This window comes from Heterodontus francisci, chromosome 7 (assembly GCF_036365525.1).
Source record: "Heterodontus francisci isolate sHetFra1 chromosome 7, sHetFra1.hap1, whole genome shotgun sequence".
NCBI lineage: Eukaryota > Metazoa > Chordata > Chondrichthyes > Heterodontiformes > Heterodontidae > Heterodontus > Heterodontus francisci.
In genome coordinates this window covers 32,381,486-32,404,977 of record NC_090377.1, presented here as the reverse complement: position 1 = coordinate 32,404,977, position 23,492 = coordinate 32,381,486, and positions in this window count along the sequence as shown.

Genomic DNA, 23,492 nt, shown 5'->3' with positions numbered 1-23,492 from the left:
AGCTACGATGTTGTGGCCATTACGGAGACTTGGATATCATAGGGGCAGGAATGGATGTTGGATGTTCCGGGGTTTAGATGTTTCAAAAGGAATAGGGAGGGAGGTAAAAGAGGTGGGGGAGTGGCATTGCTAATCAGGGATAGTATCACAGCTGCAGAAAGGGAGGTTGTCGAGGAGGGTTTGTCTACTGAGTCAGTATGGGTGGAAGTCAGAAACAGGAAAGGAGCAGTCACTTTATTGGGAGTTTTCTATAGACCCCCCAATAGCAACAGAGACACGGAGGAACAGAATGGGAGGCAGATTTTGGAAAGGTGCAGAAGTAACAGGGTTGTTGTCATGGGTGACTTCAACTTCCCTAATATTGATTGGAACCTCCTTAGTGCAAATAGTTTGGATGGAGCAGTTTTTGTCAGGTGTGTCCAGGAAGGTTTCCTGACTCAATATGTAGATAAGCCGACTAGAGGGGAGACTATGTTGGATTTGGTGCTTGGCAACGAACCAGGCCAGGTGGCAGGAATGGATGTTGGATGTTCCGGGGTTTAGATGTTTCAAAAGGAATAGCGAGGGAGGTAAAAGAGGTGGGGGAGTGGCATTGTTAATCAGGGATAGTATCACAGCTGCAGAAAGGGAGTGATTCCAGCATTTCTTGTTTTTGTTTCAGATTTCCAGCATCCGCAGTATTTTGCTTTTAGTTTGATAAGGTTCCCCATGGTAGGCTCATTCAGAAAGTAAGGAGGCATGGGATACAGGGAAATTTGGTTGTCTGGATACAGAATTGGCTGGCCCATAGAAGACAGAGGGTGGTAGTAGATGGAAAGTATTCAGCATGGAGCTCGGTGACCAGTGGTGTTCTGCAGGGATCTGTTCTGGGACGTCTGCTCTTTGTGATTTTTATAAATGACTTGGATGAGGAAGTGGAAGGCTGGGTTAGTAAGTTTGCCGATGACACAAAGGTTGCTGGAGTTGTGGATAATGTGGAGGGCTGTTGTAGGTTGCAACGGGACATTGACAGGATGCAGAGCTGGGCTGAGAAGTGGCAGATGGAGTTCAACCTGGAAAAGTGTGAAGTGATTCATTTTGGAAGGTCAAATTTTAATGCAGAATACAGGCTTAAAGACAGGATTCTTGGCAGTGTGGAGGAACAGAGGGATCTTGGGGTCCACGCCATAGATCCCTCAAAGTTGCCACCCAAGTTGATAGGGTTGTTAAGAAGGCGTATGGCGTGTTGGCTTTCATTAACAGGGGGAATTGAGTTTAAGAGCCGCGAGGGGCAGGTCATGCTGCAGCTCTATAAAGCCCTGGTTCGACCACACTTGGAATATTGTGTTCAGTTCTGGTCGCCTCATTATAGGAAGGATGTGGAAGCTTTAGAGAGGGTGTAGAGGAGACTTACCAGGATGCTGCCTGGACTGGAGGGCATGTCTTATGAAGAAAGGTTGAGGGAGCTAGGGCTTTTCTCATTGGAGCAAAGAAGGATGAGAGGTGACTTGATAGAGGTGTCCAAGATGATGGGAGGCATAGATAGAGTGGATAGCCAGAGACTTTTTACCAGGGCTGAAAAGGCTATCACCAGGGGGCATAATTTTAAGGTGATTGGAGGAAGGTTTAGGGGAGATGTCAGAGGTAGGTTCTTTACACAGAGAGTGGTGGGTGCGTGGAATGCACTGCCAGCGGTGGTAGTAGAAGCAGATACATTAGGGACATTTAAGCAACTCTTGGATAGGTACATGGATGATAGTAGAATGAAGGGAATGTAGGTAGTTTGATCTTAGAGTAGGTTAAAGGGTCGGCACAACATCGTGGACCGAAGGGCCTGTACTGTGCTGTACTGTTCTATGTTCTATGTTCTATGTTCTAACAGTGAACAAGGACTCGCTGAGGGGTGCTAAAAACACGGTGTTTTAAAAATTAAACCCTGTTACTGTCAAACTAGGCAAAGGCTTTCTCACCCGTTGTAACATACTCATCCTCTCATCATACAATAGTTGTTGTTTTATATATCGAAAGGGGGAGAAATTTGACTATTGCCTAAAAAGAGCATGAAGTCCTTGGAGAGACCACTCTGCACCTGAGTCAAATTTGGCATTGGGTCAGACATTTTTCATGCTTTCCCTATGGCTTCAAGCAGTCCTTTAAGGACCCTCAGTTAAGTGTCTCAGTGCCTGGTGCAATTAAGCAGGGCATGTATGACATATACTTTGCCCATTTTTAACCTGAATTTTGGAATCGGGCTCTTACAAGTGGTGTTAGACCCTTATTTACATATTTATTTAAGTAACCTTATGCGTAAAGGTTGGATGGCTGTTCGCTAATTTAAATATGGCATCCTGCAGACTTTGGGCATCAATGGGGTGGCTAAGGTATCACCACCCATCCCTCCACCCCCTGCCAAACTCCCCCAATTTTCAATTGATGACCCATGCCCTGTTTTACAGGTGAAAAATAGACAGCTGTGTGTTGATTTTTTTCCCCAAAGGTTGACCATTTGAGTATAAGACAAGTGCACAACTGTTGTATGGATGCAGTTTTCTAAAAAAGAGTTTTACACAATACCTAAATACCTTAATCTCCACCACACTTTCAAATCAAATGTAATGTTATATCAATCACAAAGACTGTGCTCGAAGAAAAATTTCATTACTGTGCTGGTAGTTTGAATTCTACACAACTGAGCCAGTCCAATGTGTGTACTGTGATGAAAACCACACCTGCCAAGAATGGGCATATTAATTTCATCATATGGAACATTAATTTTAAACTCTTACTGGACTAGAAACATGGCTGCACCTGCATTCTAACAGGACAGTGGCTGGAAACATTTGCATTCTAAGAGACAGTTGCCTGGAGAAGACAATGGAACTGCTCCCTAATTCAATTAACCAAATGGATTTTGTTCACAAGACATTTTGTGAAAGCCAGAATTCCAGCCCCCTACTGAGGATGTCTATTAAGATTGAAAGAATCCACAAAACTTGCTGGGCAGGTTGTCCCAAAAAAAAAGAGCTGGTCACATGACTGGCCTGCTGTCCCAGGTTTGGGTTTGAATTGTGTTCACAGAACAGTTTGGGTCAGACTGCAATTTAAAGACAAAAGAGAAGGAAGGTCTCCCCCTGCCTCTCTCTCTCTCATGAAAAGAAGAGACTGCAACTAAATTTCCAGAAGACAGAAAACCATCGAAACAAGTCTGGAAGTGTGCCCTGGGCCCCATTGAGATGGCAAGATTTAATTGCAACCCAAAGACTTTATATTGACCTCAATAGACAGTAAACGAACTCCAGCCATTGCTTCAAACCTTTCCCCTTTAATCTTTCTCCTTTTCTGTCTCTATCTGCATGTGCATTCATCACATATGCATGTTAGCATGGTCGTGTCATGTATTCATTGTAGTTTTAACCAAATTAGAGTTTTAAGGTTAATAAACTTACACCTTACTTGCTTAAATCCAAAAAAACCTGTATGGTTGTATTCTTTGCCATTACAATTGGAGAACAGTGAAGAAAGATTCACTGAGGGGAAGCTAAAGACACGGTGTTTTAAAAATTAAACCCTGTTACAGTCAAACCAGGCAAAGGCTGAGAGGGAACCATTAGACCCGTTTCTCACCTGGTAGTAACAGTACATTGTCAGTGCTGTTCCTTTATCAGTCTTAAATTACATGCAAAGTAAGTGCCATTGAATAATGTAGGATGGGGTTGCTTATTTTGTTAAAACATAGGATATTAGGAGCAGGAGTAGGGCATTCAGCCCATCGAGCCTGCTCCACCATTCTAGATCATGACTGATCATCTCAACACACTATCCCCATATCCCTTGATGTCATTAGCAACTAGATATCTATCGAGAAGAAGGGTCACTGACCCGAAACGTTAACTCTGCTTCTCTTTCCACAGATGCTGCCAGACCTGCTGAGTGATTCCAGCATTTCTTGTTTTTGTTTCAGATTTCCAGCATCCGCAGTATTTTGCTTTTATTTTAGATATCTATCGATCTCTGTCTTGAACTTACTCAGTGACTGAGCGTCCACCACCGTCTGGGGCAGAGAATTCCAATGATTCACCACCCTCTGAGTGAAGAGGTTCCTCCTGATCTCAATCTTAAATGGCTTGCCCTTTATTCTGAGATTCTGTCTCTGGTGATAGGCTGTCTACTAATATTCATTATAAGCCCACCGACTCCCACAGCTACCTCGACTACACTTCTTCACACCCTGCCTCCTTTAAGGACTCCATTCCATTTTCCCAGTTTCTTCGTCTCTGATGCATCTGCTCTGATGATGCTACCTTCCACGACAGCACTTCTGATATGTCTTCCTTTATCCTCAACTGAGGATTCCCCCCCATTGTGGTTGACAGGGCCCTCAACCGTGTCTGGCCCATTTCCCGTACCTCTATCTTCACCCCTTCCCCTCCCTCCCAGAACCGCGACAGGGTTCCCCTTGTCCTCCCTTTTCACCCCCAGCCTCCACATCCAAAGGATCATCCTCCGCCATTTCTGCCACATCCAGCGTGATGCCACTACCAAACGCATGTTCCCTTCTCTTCCCCTATCAGCATTCCGAAGGGATCATTCCCTCCACGACGCCCTCGTCCACTCCTCCATTACCCCCACCACCTTGTCCCCTTCCCACAGCACTTTCCCCTCAATCGCAGGAGTGTATTACCTGCCCATTTACCTCGTCTCTCCTCACTATTCAAGCCCCCAAACACTCTTTTCAGGTGAAGCAGCAATTTACTTGTACTTCTTTCAATTTAGTATACTGTATTCGCTGCTCACAATCTGGCCTCCTCAACACTGGGGAGACCAAGCGCAGATTGGGTGACCACTTTGCGGAACACCTCCACTCAATCCATAAGCATGACCCCGAGCTTCCGGTTGCTGGCCATTTCAACACCCACCCCCCCACCCCCAGCTCTCATGCTCACATCTCTGTCCCGGGATTGCTGCAGTGTTCCAGTGAACATCAATGCAAGCTCAAGGAACAGCATCTCATTTACCGATTAGGCATGCTGCAGCCTCTTGGACTGAACACTGAGTTCAATAATTTCAGAGCATGACGGGCCCCCCTTTTTATTTTTAGTTATTTTTTCTTTTTTCTTTTTTATTTGTTTATTTTATTTTAGTTTGTTTAGTTTGTTTCTACTGTGCCTACCCACTGCTTTTTTTAATGTTTGTCCTTGGAGCCAGGGCTGTTCATTTTACAGTCAATTGATACCCTCTCTGTACTAATGCTTTGTCTTTCAGCACACCATTAACATACCGTTTGCCTTTGTTCCATGACCTTCTGGTCAGTTATTCTCTGTGACCTTGTCCTATCAACACCTTCACTTTTGTTATCTCTTGCCCCACCCCCGCTTTACTTGCTTAAAACCTTTTCCATTTCTAATATTTGTCAGTTCTGATGAAGGGTCACTGACCTGAAACGTTAACTCTGCTTCTCTCTCCACAGATGCTGCCAGACCTGCTGAGTATTTCCAGCATTTCTTGTTTTTATTTCAGATTTCCAGCATCTGCAGTATTCCGCTTTTATTTTATTATCTGAGATTCTGTTCTGTGGTTCTAGACTCCACAGCCAGGGGAAACATCCTTTCTGTATCTACCCTGTCTATCCCCTTGAGAATGTTATAAGTTTCTATGAGATCGCCTCTCATTCTTGTAAACTCCAGAGAATACAGGCTCACGATCCTCAATCTCTCCTCATAGGACAATCCCACCATCCCAGGAATCAGTCTGGTGAACCTCCGCTGCACTCCCTCTACGGCAAGTATAGCCTTTCTCAGGCAAGGGGACCAGAACTGCATACAATATTCCAGGTGCGGCCTCACCAATGCTCTATACAATTGAAGCAAGACTTCTTTGCTCCTGTACTCCAATCTGCTTGTGATAAAGGCTAACATACCGTTTGCCTTCCCAACTGCTTGTTGCACCTGCATGCTAGCTTTCAGTGACTTATGAATCAGGACCTAGGTCCCTTTGGACATCAACACATTCCAATCTCTCAAAACCCACCCGAAAATGGCTCAAGTTACCTGCAAGGAACCTGACCATGAATGTCAGGCAACATCAGCATCCAAATTTGAATTTCCTCTTTGGGAACCTAATGCCATAACTATCAGACCACTTATTTTACAAAATTTTTAAAACTTTATTTCTTTGAATGTAGGATCCTTCCTTCTATTGTTCAAAATACAGTGAATCATTTTGCATCACTTCACAATGTATTCTCAAATACGCAGCTTTAAAAATGTTAAAGAAAGCTCATAAACAACACATTTTTCACTATCAACCTAGCTTCTCTATTTTAATCTTTGTTTAATTATAAGAATGATGGTTTAGTTATCAGGATAGTTACATTTAAAATGTAAACTTCCCTGAGCTGAACTGAAGTGGCCCTTACCACAATGAAACCCAGCTAGGAAGATGGACTGATATATAAATAAACCTCCCGTAAGCAAACAAAAGGCTTAAAAATAAACATGATCATCGCAGTTGAATAACTGCAAAACCTTTAAAAATAATGTTTTTCTTCAACACAAGCTTCTCTCCTTTTGGAGAAACTTAGTTTAAAGTTAAAAACAAAATCTCAATTGTTGTTTCTTGTATGATATTCATTAACTACAGTAAATGTCATTTGAGCTTTGAGTAAAGGAAATGTGTCGTTGATTTGGTGCAGAGGTAGAGGTATGGCTGACTGACAACATGACATTTTGCAGTCACCAGGGAATGCAGGTTTTCTCAGTGCATTAATGGCCATTTCTCTTCAGATGTGTCCAGCCTACCTGAATGTAATCCTTTAAAGTTTAATTCACTATACATTAAAGCAGCAGTAATAAATATGCTCCATGCAATCCCCATGGTGGCACCTTCATTTGTATGAACACTTTTGCAGCATCTTCATTTTTAACCTAATAAAAACCATAGTTACTGGTACACAGTCCATATTTGAATGGTTCCCAGTAGAAAGAAGGAGCCTTGACTCAAGTGAAGCCAGCAGCACTTTCTTGTCTAAAGTCATGACTGTGCCCTATCAGGCAGACCCCTCTTCATCAAAGACCATTCCTCCGTTTCCCTGTGCGTCCTTCTTTCTATGGTGACACAATTTTTTTTTTCATTTATCCCGTTAATCCGCCACTTCATACACTAGATAACCAATGTGACATTGAGCTTTTGAACAAAATATAACTTTGTCATGTCGCATGTTTATTCATTCAAAATAAAATTACATAATGGTATAATTTTGTTTTTTGTTAGTCTGACGAAAATTTACCTGCATTGCTGAGCTTTGAAAATAACAGTTTACAATTCTAGTTAAGAATAAATAATAAGGTATTTTTTGAACTGGAAATGAGACAATTCCTATTTATACAGAAAAATAAAGTTTCAGTTGATTACATGTGAAGTGCCTTGGGACATTTGTTCTGTTAAAGATACTGTATAAATGGAAGTCATTATTGTTCTAGGTGCTTTTAAATTAAGATGTGTTTTTAAGAAAATAACAGTGCACAATGTTCAATAGGTTCTTATATGGCCTCTTAGTCAAACTTGTTTATGGCATGCCTTGACTTCCTCCTCATTATCAAATTTCAATACAGTTGGATGAAGCTAAATAGAGCTAATTGAAACACAGGAATTAAGTTATCACTCAGCACAGCCAGGTCAACTCATATTGTGGAAGGAGGGGGAAGGAGGAGGATTTAAATATACCTGGGAATTGGGTGGCCATCGGGTGGCAGGTAAAATTCAATGAAGAGAGATGCAAAGTACTTCACATGGGGACAAAAAATTCCCAGAAAGGGACTATTACCTAAATGGAAAGAAAATGATGTGTATGGAAAATGAAAGCAAAGTGGGGATCCTAATAAACAATAAATTGAAACTATTTCAACAATGCTATGTAGCAGTGAGTAAAGCAAATCAGATGTTGGGATGTATTAAATGGCCAACATTGAGCAGAAATAGTGAATAATCCTGTCACTTTATAAATGATTGATGGGACTGCACATAGGATATTATGTACAGTTCTGGTCACCACAGTTCGGAAAGGATATTGTGGCTATTGAAAGGATTCAGAAGAGAGCAACCAGAATGATTGAGGGGTTGGAGGGATTGGATTAAAGGAATGATTCTGTAACTTGGGAATGTTCTCACTGGAAAAGAGAGGTTTGAGAGTGATATGATTGCTGTGTTTATAATTCTAAAAGGATTAGATGATGTAAACCATAACAAGCTATTTCACCTTGTTCAGAACAATCAAACCAGAGGACATGGAATGTGCTCCAGGGGGGTAAATTCAAAACTAATCTGCAGAAACAACGAGCTGAATTTTGTTCTGCCCTTGAAGGTGGGCACAGAGAAGAGGTGGCAAACAAAATGGCACGAAGCACCATACCCGATGTTGCCTGGGCCACCTTTCCATTTTGTCCAAGACGGGACAGCTTTGCCGCCCCGATTGATGCCTTTAAGTGACCACTTAAGGGCCGTTTCCTGCCTCCACCTCAATTTTGTGGAAGGTGGAGGGGCCCACCACAGCAGGGAGACTCCTTCAGGTAAAACCTGGCGGCCTCCTAATGGGGTTGGGGGTCCCTTCTTTGGGGGCAATCCAGGGCTCATGGTGGGCCCTCCTCAGCTGCTTGCCCACCCCCCAGGAAGACACCGCCCCACCCTCACCAACACACCCAACCCTGTCGCCGTGACCAGCCGGAATGGACCCGGCGACCCCAACCCTGACCCCAACCCCACTCACCTGTGTGGGGGTCTTCTCCAGTCTTCAGTGCTGCAGGGCCTCTTGCAGTACTGGCAGTGGCCACTGCTCCCAGTAGCGCTGCCAGAACTGCAGAGCTGCTGGCCTTCCAATTGGCCAGCAGGTCTGGAAAAGGGAGCTTATCCCTTAAAGGGACTGTGTCCCCGACGGCAGACAGGTAATTGCCTGCCCATTGTCAAATGGCTTCAGGGTCTGACAGTGGACCGAGGCGGGGTTTCCCCCTTCCTTTCAGCCCACCACTGGCCCCCGCCCCTGTTGCCAGAATAAAATGCAGCCCAATATTTCAGTGCGTGAGTGATCTATGGAGCAGACTTGCTAGGCAGACAGTGGAAGCAGTTAATATTAATTCATTCAAATGCAAATTCGATAGATTTTTTCAGAAAGTAGCATTTTGTGACACAATATGGGAGTAATTTAAGATATGACCTGTCGTAAATGTAGCATGCTTGGGAGGAAAAAGGTTACTTCGGACCTATGGTTCCCAAAGCTCACCCCACTAGGGTTTTTCTTATGTCTTTTCTGTTGTAGATAAATTGATAGAGATTTACTGCTATGATTAGTTAAAACTTAATTATCATTGTATCTCGTGACTTCCAGGATAAGAACATAAGAACATAAGAAATAGGAGCAGTAGACCATACGACCTGTCGAATTTGCTGCACAATTCGCCATGACCATAGCTCATCTTGGGCTTCCAACTCTACTTTCTTGCCTGCTCTCCATACCCCCGATTCCCTGAGAGAGCAAAAACCTGTCTATCCCAGCCTTAAATATATTCAACAATGGAGCATCCACAACCCTATAGGGTAGATAATTCCAAAGATTCACAACCCTTTGAATGAAGAAATTTTTCCTCATCTCAGTCCTAAATGATCATCCCTTTATCCTGAGAATGTGTCCTCTTGTTCTAGATTCCACAGCCAGTGGAAACAACCTTTCAGTGTCTACCCTATCCAGCCCCTTCAGAATCTTGTAAGTTTCAATGATATCACCTCTCATTCTTCTAATCTCTGCAGAATATAGGCCCAATTTACTCAGCCCCTCATCATAGGACAACCCTCTCATCCCAGGGACCAATCTAATGAACATTTGCTGTGCTGCCTCCAATGCAAGTCTATCCTTTCTTAAATATGGAGATCAAAACTGCACATAGTACTCCAGGTGTGGGCTCACCAAAGCCCTGCACAATTGTAGCAAAACATTTTTATCCTTGTACTCCAATTCCGTAGCAATAAAGGCCAACATACCATTTGCCTTCCTAATTGTTTGCTGTACCTGCGTGCTAACTTTCTGTGTCCTTGTCTGAGCACACCCAAGTCTCACTGAACATCAACGTTTACAAGTTTCACACCTTTTAAAAAATGCACAGCTCTACTATTCTTACAACCAAAGCTCACAATTCTCTAATTATACTCCATCTGTCCACTTATTTAACTTGTCTAAATCTCTTTACAGCCTCTATGTGTTCTCCTCACGGCTTGCATTTCCACCTACCTTTGTATCATCAGCAAATTTAGATACATTACTCTCTGTCTCTTCATCTAAGCCATGAATATATATTGTAAATAGCTGAGGCCCCAGCACTGATGCTTGTGGCACTCCATTAGTTACAGCTAGATGGTAGAAGGCTAACTAGATGGACCTCAGTCTTTTTCATATAGCAATTCCTATGCAAACTTGACTCTTTACTCAAATGATAGTACAATGCTTCCTGGATTGTCCACTTTTCAGTTAACCTTCATCAGTTTAATTTATTCTTTTTCAGATAGATATAAGTCACAGCACAACACAAATCAGTGTTAGAATTAATGATGGATACAAGTTACAAGCTGGTGTGTTGAATGGATTTGCTCATATTTCAACATTCGGAAGTAAACTTTTAATCAAATGCTTCAGGATTACAGCTTCTCTGATATGAATATTGGAATCACATTCAAATTGGATACTGATATAAAATTATGAGATTTTCCATCTTATTTACTTTGATAGCTTGGTGGAAATAGATTGCAAATGCCCCAAATTCCTGCAAAAAAGGGTCAGAAAGAGAAGATAAGGCATCAGGAATCTGGAGCAGAGCCCGATTCTTCCAGGATCCTGCCTTTAACTTTAACTTTCTTCAGACAGGGTGGGTGTGGCCGGATCTTTTGCCTGCCCACCTACGTCAAGGGACATGTCTAGGAGAGTGCCTGAATGACCCAAGGAAATTCCTCCCATTCCAACCTTATATTGCCTCAAAAGAACTCATGTTAGCTGGAGGACTGCTTACCCTCCCCAAGAAGCATGCCCACCCCACTGGGAACAGAGGAATAAGGAAGAACATTCTTTATGGGGCCTAGTGCGAGGCTTCCTCTTTGCTATTGGAATGGCATAGTTCTGCTGCAATATTCCAACTGGCCATCTGGCGCAGACTCTGCTCAAGCATTTTTGCAGCATCATGCACCCATCTCAGTCATTGCAGATGGCCCCATTTCCGCAGTTTGATACAGAGTGTCAGGGTATGGATCTATCGTTAAGGGCAAAATAGATCTTGCACTTCACTGCACTTATGCCAGCTGACAAGTCCTCCAAGAATTGCAGGGCCTGTTTGTGAAAGTATTACCTTAGGATAACTCTCCAATCCTGTTGATAAGTACCAAGCATTTTTATGGTTCTTTAGGACAGATATAAATTTAATGGCTCAATAAGTTAAGGCAAGGGAAAGGCATTGTACAATGCAGTATTTTTATTCGAGTGTTGAAGTGAGATCAAAGATCAGGGCATAGAATATCCGCTTTGGGCGGAATCAGCAAACTGTTGAAAATTCCGTGAAATTGTGTTTTCCTAAGCGACATTATGGTTCAAGCTTCTGCTCAAACTTTTTTTTTATATATATGGGATGTGGGCATCACTGGCAAGGCCAGTATTTGTTGCCCATTCCTAATTGTCCTAGACAACTGTGTGGCTTGCTAGGCCATTTCAGAGGGCAGTTAAGAGTCAACCACATAGAACCATAGAAAGGTTATGGCACAGTAAGAGGCCATTCAGCCCATCGTGTCTGCAGCAGCTGACAAAACTAGCCGCCCAATTAAATACCACCTTCCAGCACCTGGTCCATAGCCTTGCAGGTTACAGCACTTCAGGTGCACGTCCAGGTACCTTTTAAATGAGTTGAGGGTTTCTGCCTCCACCCCAATCCGGACAGTGAATTCCAGACACTCACCAGCCTCTGGGTGAAAAAGTTTTTCCTCATGTCTCCTCTAATCCTTCTACCAATCACCTTAAATCTGTGCCCCCCCTGGTAATTGACCACTCTGCTAGGGGAAACAGGTCCTTCCTGTCTACTCTATCGAGGCCACTCATAATTTTCTACCCCTCAATTAAGTCACCCCTCAGCCTCCTCTGTTCTAAGGAAAACAACCCTAGCCTATCCAATCTTTCCTCATCGCTGCAACTTTCAAACCCTAGCAATTCTTGTAAAACTCCTCTGTACTCTCTCCACAGCAATTATGTCCTTCCTGTAATGAGGTGACCAGAACTATATGCAATATTCCAGCTGTGGCCTAACCAACGTTTTATATATTTCCAGCATTACATCCCTGCTTTTGTATTTTATACCTCAGCCAATAACGGCAAGCATTCCATATGCCTTCTTCACCACTTTATCTACTTGTCCTGCCACTTTCAGGGACCTGTGAACATGCACTCCAAGGTCTCTCACTTCCTCTACCCCATCTCAATATCGTCCCGTTTGCTGTGGGTCTGGAGTTACACGTAGGCCAGACCAGATAAGGACGGCAGATTTCCTTCCTTAAAGGACATTAGTGAATCAAATGGATTTTTAAGACAATGGTTTCATGGTCAACATTACTGACACTAGTTTTTTGTTCATTCCAAATTTATTTAATTAATTCTCCAGCTGCTGTGGTGGGATTTGAACGATGGCCGGAATTCTATGCCCCCCGAAGAGCGTGATGGTGATGGTGGGGGGGGGTGGGGGCAGCGTAAAATGGAGTGGGAGGCTTGAGAAGGCCCTTCCTGATCCACTCCCGCCTCTGTTGCCATTTTACACGGAGTGGCGACAGCTGGAAACGGCCCTCCCGCCCCAAGACAATCAAGTGGCCAATTGATAGCCACTTAAGGGCCTTTGCCCATCGGACACAGGGATTTTACCCTTGGCCAGTCAGGCGGGCCAGTCAGGCGGCCCAGCCCTGAGAAAATCCACCTGACTGATAGCGTGGGGGGTGGGCCTCCCAATCAGGCACCCTGAGCCTGGCGGAGGGCCTTCCCTGATGCCCCAACCACCCCCAACGTCCAGCACACCCCTCGGTCCCCCAATCGACCACGCTTGCCTCACCAGGGCCCGACCAATCACCCCCGGCGTGACCTCAAAAACTTACCTTTTCCGGGGGCCGTCCTTCCTCTTCTTCACAAAGCTGGGTTACAGTTCCAGCAGTGGCCACCACTCCTGGTGGCACTGCTGGGACTAAGAGCTGCTGGCCCACTGATTGGCCAACAGCTCCATTAGGCGGGTCTTCCTGCCTCAATGAGGTGGAAGTCCCGCCTCAGACCTGTTAAGGGTCTGGGGACCATAAAATCCAGACTGAATCCCCAGGCTAGGCGGAGGCGGGATTGCCACTGACGTTTTGTTAAATGGACGGCTCTTGCCAACGAGGGTAAAATTTAGCCCCATGTCTGTGGAATATTATTCCAGGCTTCTGGATTACTAGTCCAGTAACATTTGCACTATGCTATCTTTCCTGAATTTGCATGATAGCAAACATAAAATTGTCCATGAACCAGCACAATAGGGTAGTGTAATAAATTGGAATTGATTTTTTTTTCCTAGCATTAGAAATTGTTCTTTGATGTATTTAAGAGCAGTTAATTGGTGTAGTTTTATTCATATAGCTGAAAATGGGTTTATCGCAAAAAATAAGCAGTCCACCACCTGTGAGTAAACTGATTTGAAATCATTGATCATGAATTAAAAATTGTACTGAACCATTTACTAGCTGAAAATAAAAACAGAAAACACTGGAAATACTCAGCAGGTCAGACAGTATCTCTGGAGAGAGAAACAGAGTAAATGGCCGGAATTTTATAGTGGGCGGATGGGAGCCGGACTCCGACGTAAATGTCGGTGACGAACCCGCTTCTGCCCAGCCTGGAGATCCGTCCCGTATTTTGCGGATCCCCAGGCTTTAATTGGCCCAAGGTGGGACTTCCATTCGCTTGAGGGAGGAGGTTCCGCCTCAGTGAGCTGCCAGCCAATCAGCGGGCCGGCAGCTCTTAGTCTCAGCAGCGCCACCGGGAGTCCAGCCGACGCCATGGACCAGAGAGAGTAGGTAAGTTTGGTTGCCTCACCAGGGGGTTCGGTCGTGTCCTGGTGAGGCTAGGGTGGTCGTTTGGGGGGAGGGGGGGCGTCTTGGATCCTGGGGGTGGGTTGGGAGGCGGGGGCGGCCCTCAATCGGGCACCCTGTGCCCAATTGCCAGGCCCCCCTCGGGGCGTGGAAAGGCCGGCAGCTATCGCTGGGCGGACTTTCACGTCCCCAGCACACCCGCTTGCCACGGGTAAAATACCCGTGGAGGCGGGCGAGGGCCCTTAAGTGGCCGTTAAGTGGCCACTTAAGGGCCTTGATTGGCCTCAGACGGGCGGTCCATTTCCCACTCACCGCCCCCCACCACCACCCCCCCCGCCTGACCTCCATAAACTTGTCCGGAGGCAGAATCGGGGCAGGTAGGCCTCCCGGAGCCTGCTGCTCAATTTTATGCCGCTCCCACGCCACCATCCGACTCGCTGGGGCGGCATAAAATTCTGGCCAATGTTTCAAGCCAACGACCTTTCATCAGAACTGGAAAAAGTTAGAGATGTAACAAGTTTTAGGCAAATACAGAAGTAAGGAAAGAGAGAGAGAAGAAGGAACAAAAAGGAAGGTCTGTCATAGAGTGGAAGGCAAGAGAGATTAAATGACAAAAGGGAAGACGGTCCAAGGTAAAAGGAAATGGTAATGGGGCATGTAAAGAAGCAAAAGATGGGTCGAGAGGAGGTGTAAATGGGAATAGCAGAATCAATATCAACAGCTGCTGTCTAAAAAACTGGAGCGAGTGGTTATTATCTGAAATTTGCAAACTCATTGTTGAGTCTGGGAAACGGTGAAGTGACGAATTGAAAGTTAGTCTTTGAAGCTTACTTTAAGCTTTATTGGACCAATGTCGCAGGCCGAGGACAGAGAGGTCAAAGGAAAAGTGGGCGAGAATTCAAATGACAAGCTTGAGGTCATGCCTGTGGACTGAATAGAGGTGTTCTGCAAAGCCATCGCTCAATTGCATTTGGTGTCCCCAGGATAGAGGAGGCCACATCGTGAACAGCAAATTAAACTAGATTGACAGAAGTACAAGTAAATTATTGTTTCACCAGGAAGGAGTGTTTGGGGCCTTGGATGGTGGGAAAAGAGGAGATAAAAAGGTAGAAGTTACATCCCCTGTGCTTGCATGAGAAGGTGGCACGGGAAGGGGAGGGAATGTTTGGGGTGGTGATTGAGGAGTGGACCATGGCGTCACGGAGGGAACAGTCCCTTCGAAATGCTGAAAGTGGAGGAGAGGGGAAGATCTGTTTGGTGGTGGTTTTGTAGTTAGTCAGTTTCTTAGTAAATTAAATATATTTTAATATTTCAAAACTTTTCAAACATGCCTACTGGTGCCTGAACACCTCAAAAAACAAGCTTAATTTGAAGAACCTCCTCAAACGGTGGCAAATTCAATCTGGGGGCATGGCCAATTTTGTGGGCGGGACTGGCTTCCAGCTCAATGTTTTAAAATCAGGATTAAAGGTTATGGAAACTTGGTTTACATTTGACGTAACTTGCATTTAAAATTTGCAAACTCTTGCCCTGGCTTGCCCAGTTTCAGTTGAATCAGTGCAAACTAGTGAAAATTTTAGGCCCTATTGAAGGCGAGGCTTAAACCAATAATAATCTTGATCAGAAATAAAATTATAACCAGTCCAGTCAACTATCACCACGAGTAAAGATCAGTACTGTTGTAAATTAAGAAAACTGCAGAAAATATGTTTTACTGGCACAGGCAGACTGGATTTTGACTGCATCCAAATTAATACCAGCTTTAGCTCTAAAACTAACTGTGGAACCACTTTGCAGCCAGTTGCAATTACTCTTTGGGTCTACTGTAATTTCCTATGGGTGGCCTGCCAATTCACTGGCATGGGATTGGAGCAATAAATTTGACTGACGCTCACTCCCACACATGACTGGTTATTCTCCTCATCAGTCACAATTTTGAATATGTTGTTTTGTGCCTGCTTTGCAGCATTGGGAAGAGGGGTGTGAGAGAGTTCCAAACAAGCCCCAGAGTGGCTTCAACTATAAACTACAAGTGCTGAGATTCACATTTTACTTAATACAGATTCATTTGCAAATTCTCTGTTTGATTCCTGGAATCAATAAAAATAACACTTGGATCCAAAATTGGTCACGATTTCAGTTCACCCATCACTTCTGGAAGCAAGCCATTATTCTCTGTGTTTTCATCTCAGCCCTGATGGATGTCAGCTGCTACACAACTTTCACCATTTAAGATGTTGGTGCACTTTATTCCAATTTGAATACATCTCACTTTTTATATTCACTTTGAACTAATCTCTCTCCTTGATAGATTCCTTTGATACTACCATATTGCTACCATATTGTGCCCTCTAGTCTATACAGAGTTGCTCTGGGTGCCACTCTTTGCAAAACTAGCAGGTTCTGCTACCTTTTAGTTTCACACCGAAATGATACATTGCTTCCTCATAGTGCTGAAACTGCTGAAAACTGGTGAAATACTCATTGAGAAGAAAAGTACTTAAATGATAGTCCTGAATGCCTGCAGAAGGAGTGTGTTCGATAGGTGAAATGGATTTTTCTTTCATATTTCCTCAGTACAGAAGCTAAATCTACATTTACAGCTACAGGTGACAACATATTTAGTATTGTAATGCAACAGTAAGTGATGAATTCAGTCTATATTTCCCATAAGAGAATTATGCAGTCTATGGAGTCTGAGGAAGAATATCAGTTTTAATATTCTGACAAGTGTCAAGCCGAGTAATACCCATTGGGCTATTATTCATTTGCACAAACTGATCATATCAAACATTAATATCTTTAAAGTTAATGATATAAATTCATGAATTGAGTCATCATCTATGGCTAATAACTTGTAGCACCAGTTATATACAAGTTATATGGAGGTAGTTAGTTTAAATTCCGATCAAATTAACTTGGTCCAAATTTATGTCAATGTCACTGCGGGAAATCTGAGTTAATTTCTACAGCTGTATTATTAAAATGTACCCAAAAAATTGAGAAAACACCAACTTATAAATTTGGTTTCTCTGCAATTTTAATACTGAATATGCAGGCTGCATGATGCTTTAGCTAGTGTGCACTGTGGCATGTTTCTGCCTGTCATTTCTCACATGGTGAAATTCAACATGGCCATTGAAGGATATGCCAAGTGTAAGCGTGTTTTAAAAACAGAAAAAGTCAATTTGGCCTATCAAACACATTCCTTCTGCAGGCAATTCATAACCTAATCTTCAATGGATTATTAAATCAAATGCGTAAACATTCCCTGACCTTCACAGATTATCGCTCAAAGCTCCAGAATATTTGTCCATCCAAATCTACATTAACCAATCCTGGCCAGCTGCCTTTCCCAGAAAACATATTCCAGTTCCTTCCCCAAATTGGCCCCATCATTGTGTTTTTCCAGAAAGGAAAATAAAATTCATGTCAGGGGTTAGCCTGAACTACTCTTGTGCATCTTCTGGTGATCAAATGAAGAACAGAATAAATGCAATCCCAGAAGCAGGTCCTTGACATGGTTCTGAGTTAGGCACATGGTAATCAGGAAGCTAAGAAGGGAATAAATGAATTAGAGTTTGGAGATTAAGCTGTGTATGATTATTTTATGACCAATTAACACATCCATACCAAATTCCTTTGTCCATTATTTTATTACCATTGGTAACCCATTTAAAATAAACAGACTAATGCTTCCACTAAAATAGGAAATAGAGCAATTTGATGTAGACACATTACATTTTTGTACAATATCACACAGCATAATTTCCAGGTTTACATTTTCAAAAAAAACGTTAAGGGAAATATATTCAAATATTGAGTGTACTTTACTTAAATATACTAAAAGCTTATTTGAAATAACAATAAAAATGAAATGATCCAGATGAAAGGGTAATAGAGCAACCCAGTCCGTTGGAAATTTTCATATCACAACTGTCAATCAAGTTAAAGTAGGTGCTCTGTACAACATTGACTTTGTCAACCATAGAAAACAGCATGTCAGAGTGACAAAAATATTAGAGGGGGTTTCACGTAGACTCTCTTACTGAAGGAGGTACAGATATGCTCATTTGTGCCAGTATCAGAGGTCATATATTGGACTGTAATCGTGAAGGACTAAAATAATAATTCTATTTTGACTTTTGGGACACTAACTTCCTTTTGTTGTTTTTCAGAATTAGTGTATCTTTGGCCTCCTTATCTCGAGAGACAATGGATAAGCGCCTGGAGGTGGTCAGTGGTTTGTGAAGCAGCGACTGGAGTGGCTATAAAGGCCAATTCTAGAGTGACAGGCTCTTCCACAGGTGCTGCAAAGAAATATGTTTGTCGGGGCTGTTACACAGTTGGCTCTCCCCTTGCGCCTCTGTCTTTTTTCCTGCCAACTACTAAGTCTCTTCGACTCGCCACACTTTAGCCCCGTCTTTATGGCTGCCCGCCAGCTCTGGCGAACGCTGGCAACTGACTCCCACGACTTGTGATCAATGTCACAGGATTTCATGTCACGTTTGCAGACGTCTTTAAAGCGGAGACATGGACGGCCGGTGGCGAGCTCGCTGTACAATGTGTCTTTGGGGATCCTGCCATCTTCCATGCGGCTCACATGGCCAAGCCATCTCAAGCGCCGCTGACTCAATAGTGTGTATAAGCTGGGGATGTTGGCTGCCTTGAGGACTTCTGTGTTGGAGATACGGTCCTGCCACCTGATGCCAAGTATTCTCCGGAGGCAACGAAGATGGAATGAATTGAGACGTCGCTCTTGGTTGACATACGTTGTCCAGGCCTCGCTGCCATAGAGCAAGGTACCGAGGACACAGGCCTGATACTCTCGGACTTTTGTGTTCCGTGTCAGTGCGCCATTTTCCCACACTCTCTTGGCCAGTCTGGACATAGCAGTGGAAGCCTTTCCCATGCGCTTGTTGATTTCTGCATCTAGAGACAGGTTACTGGTGATAATTGAGCCTAGGTAGGTGAACTCTTGAACCACTTCCAGACGTGGTCACCAATATTGATGGATGGGGCATTTCTGACGTCCTGCCCCATGATGTTCGTTTTCTTGAGGTTTGCAACTTCATTGCAGGCAGCCGCAAACCTGTCGATGAGACTCTGCAGGCACTCTTCAGTGTGAGTATAATTCATGCAAAAGTTATGTTTTACAGCTTTCTATTGCTAAATGTTGTACAGTGGAACTAGAACGATCTAAAAGGGAAGGAAGGTCTAGGAGGTTACCTTTATTCAAAATACTCCACATTCTAGGGATAAAAAATAATAAACTAGCCAGTATTTTATTTGGTGTATTTGTAGAAATGGCTGTTCTTTGTTAGGCCAATCTGGTGATATAATTGATCGTGAGTGACTCAATGCGCCGGAATTTTACGCCCCCCCAAAGAGCGGGACGCTGGTGGGGAGCGGGACGTAAAATGGAACGGGAGGCTCGGGGGGCCCTTCCCGACCTGCTGCCACCTCCGCTGCAACTTTACGCAGGGCGGTGAATAAGAACCTGCTCGACCCAGGAGAATCAAGGCCCTTAAATGGCCAGCTAAGAGCCACTTAAGGGCCTCTGTCCGTCGCCATGGGGGTTTTTCTCTTGGCTGGCGGGCGGCCCAGGCCCGAAAAAAGCCGTCTGTTAAAAGTAAGTGTCTCACTGATGGCGTGGGTGCAGGTTCCCTCCTGATCAGGCACCCTGTGCAGGACAGAGGGCTGCCCCTGATGCCCCAACCACCCCCAATGCCCATCACGCCCCCTGTCCCCCAATCGACTACCCTTGCCTTGCTGGGGCCTGACCAATTGCTCCCGGCAAGGCCCAAAAACTTACCAGGTCCGGGGATCCCCGACATCCTCCGTCTTCAGCTGGGTTGCACTCCCAGCCATGGCCACCGGTCTCGGTGGCACTGCTGGATCAGAGAGCTGCCAGCCCGCTGATGGCTGGCAGCTCCATTAGGCGGGATTTCCTGCCTCAATGATGGGGAAGTCCTGCCTCAGACCAATTAAGGGCCTGGGAACTACAAAATGTGTTCTGGATCCCCAAGCCAGGCACAGGCATGATCTGTGTGTATCAACGTGCATCTGTAGAAAAAAGTAATGGCTGTATCTTCCAAATTATTTGACAAAAGAGCTGAACTCAAGAGGTGAAGTGAGAGTGACTGACCTTGACATCAAGGCAGCATTTGGCCAAGTATGGCATCAAGGAGCCCTAGCAAAACTGAAATCAATGGGAATCAGGGGTAAAACCCTCCATTGGTTGGAGTCATACCGAGCACAAAGGAAGATGGTTGTGGTTGTTGGAGGTCAATCATCTGAGCTCCAGGACATCACTACAGGAGTTCCTCAGGGTAGTATCCTAGGCCCAACCATCTTCAGCTGCTTCATCAATGACCTTCCTTTGATCATAAGATCAGAAGTGGGGATGTTGGCTGATGATTGCACAATGTTCAGCACTATTCGCGACTCCTCAAATACTGAAGCAGTCCATGTAGAAATGTAGTAAGACCTTGATAATATCGAGGCTTGGGCTGATAAGTGGCAAGTAACATTCGCTTCACACAAGTACCAGGCAATGACCATCTCGAGCAAGAGAGAATCTAACCATCTCCACTTGACATTCCACTTGACATTCAATGACATTCCGAAGAAGGTCACTGACCCGAAACGTTAACTCTGCTTCTCTTTCCACAGATGCTGCCAGACCTGCTGAGTATCTCCAGCATTTCTTGTTTTTATTTATGACATTCAATGGCATTACCATCGCTGTATCCCCCACTATCAACATCCTAGGGGCTACCATTGACCAGAAACTGAACTGGAATAGCCATATAAATACCAGAGCTACAAGAGCAGGTCAGAGGCAAGGAATCCTGCAGTGAGTAACTCACCTCCTGACTGCCCAAAGCCTGTCCACCATCTACAAGACACAAGTAAGGAATGTGATGGAATACTCTCCACTTGCCTGGAAGGGAGCAGCTCCAAAAACACTCAAGAAGCTCAACACCATCCAGGACAAAGCAGCTCGCTTGATTGGCACCCCATCCACAAACATTCGCTCTCTCCATCACTGACGCACAGTGGAAGCAGTGTGTACCATCTACAAGATGCACTGCAGCAATGCACCAAGGCTCCTTCGACACCACCTTCCAAACCCGCGACCTCTACCAACTAGAAAGACAAGAGCAGCAAATACATGGGAACAACACCACCTGCAAGTTCCCCTCCAAGTGACACACCATCCTGACTTGGAACTATATCGTCGTTCCTTCACTGTCGCTGGGTCAAAATGCTGGAACTCCCTTCCTAACAGCACTATGAGTGTACCTACCCCACATGGACTGCAGCGGTTCAAGAAGGCAGCTCACCACCACCTTCTCAAGTGCAATTAGGGATGGGCAATAAATGCTCGCATAGCCAGCGATGCTCACATTCCACAAATGAATTTAAAAAAAACATTGAGAATCCATGCTACAGGCTGGGGATGCATATTTCCCAGCAAGTAGTTTGATTTCCTGGGTCATGTAAAAAGTGGCGGCCTTCCCATTTGAAATATATAAGACGGAATTTTCCCAGGCTGTTGGAGACAGGTTCAGGGGCGAGCGAGGTGGAAAAGTCTGGGAAATTGACATCGGGTCGGTATCCTGATGTGATCCCATCCTCTTCTGGCTTTCCTCGGAGCAACATTGATGGTGAGAGGGGAACCCCTTTGGATCTTTTGGGTAAGTAATTATGTTTTTCAGGTTGTTAATAAGCCAATTAATGGGGTGCATTAGCACTGAATCCTGGATTTAACAGCCATGGAACCTATTTCCCGACTTGTCAGCAAATCGCCAGGGTCACCGAGATGAGTGGACAGCATGCAGAGTTTCTTTAGTGAAACTGACATGCTGGGAAGGCTTTGATCAGTTACACTGAAGCACTCCAGCCATGGCTATTGTTATTCAAAGCACTCTGCTCTCAGAGTGTTTTCACTGCTTGACAGGTGATTACCAACTTCTTTGAATGTGCTTCACCTGTCTAGCATTTCACTCACCTTCAGCTGCACTTCCCTGTTGCCAGCCTTCAATACGGAGTGGGAGCAGCTTATGCAGCTCCACTTATGCTGAGGATCAAGACTAGAAGCCACACCACCGCCAACAACTCCAACAGCAGCAGGAGCAACACCAGCAGAGCACCAGCTACCCTCTCCTTGGCCACATGCCCCTCCACAGGGCAGAGGGGATGGATACCAAGATCCAGCTAGAAGGAGGCGAGACCCCACACAGAGAGTTGTTCTTACCCATGCTTTTCTTAACCTGGGAAGGTCAGATTGTGGGGCTTGGCATCTGAAAGTGTTATGCGACTCACTTGTTATGCCATCCTGAGGTCCTAGATCCTCTTGGCGAACTGTCTCCAGGTTGGAGGGACCAAACTCCTACTGCTCACTTCCGCGGTCACTGCCATCCATTCCTGCTAGGTTAGAGAGGTCGTCCTCTTCCTGCCATCCTTGGTAGAGCCCACATCACTGCAGCCCCTTAGATCTCGTAGGAGGACCTCCAGGTAAGAGTGAGAGACCCATCGGGTGGTGGTGATGGGGGAGGTGGGGGGGTGGGGGTGCATTGGGGTGCAGGGAGGTTGGGGGGTGCTGGTAGGGCGGGCAGCCTTCCCAGGTCTTCTCTCCATTCCTGTGCTTGTTGCTGCCTGAAAAATCCAAGTGCTGGTAAGCTTTTCTTACCCATACCATGGTCCCTTTAATCAGAAATCCGTCCTTTTGACAAAATTTCGCTCACGCTCCCTGATTGGTCAGTGGGCCTGGAGGCAGGATCATAATTGGTTTGCTCTGGTAAAGAGCAATGCCAGGTGTGCCATTCAGACAGTCGGGTTCCAGACCCACAAGTGATCCCCGGATTCAGGCAGGGAGTAAGGTGGTAAGATTCCACCCATAGAGTTGTTCACCGATAACCTTGAAGAAAGTCGCCCACAAAGATCTTGTGATCTCTGTGGTGCAGACTTCCCTTTTCCCAACAACAGTTTAAATCTGGCACCAAGTCAATGGGATCTCCAGACATCCAACAGCAGTGATGCTATCAAGCAGGGTAAGCAGCCAATCACATTAAAGTATTCTCATAGAAAGCTAAACAGAAAGTTAAAAACACTTTTAATCAGCGAAATAAAATATTATTATTTTGAAGATAGAAGCTGAGAGAGCGGTGGGAAACGGCAAGAGCGGAGCGGGGCATAAAGAGCCCTGGAGAGAGTGAGACTTCACTGTGAGAGAAGCGGGAAGGAGCGACAGCCGAGTGGGACATAAAGAGCTCAGGAGAGAGTGAGATTTTGCTGAGTAAGCAACAGGAAACAGTGAGAGTGGCATTGGTCATAAAGAGCCCAGGAGACTTAAATGGCATGAAGGAGCGAGAGCTGAGCAGGGCATG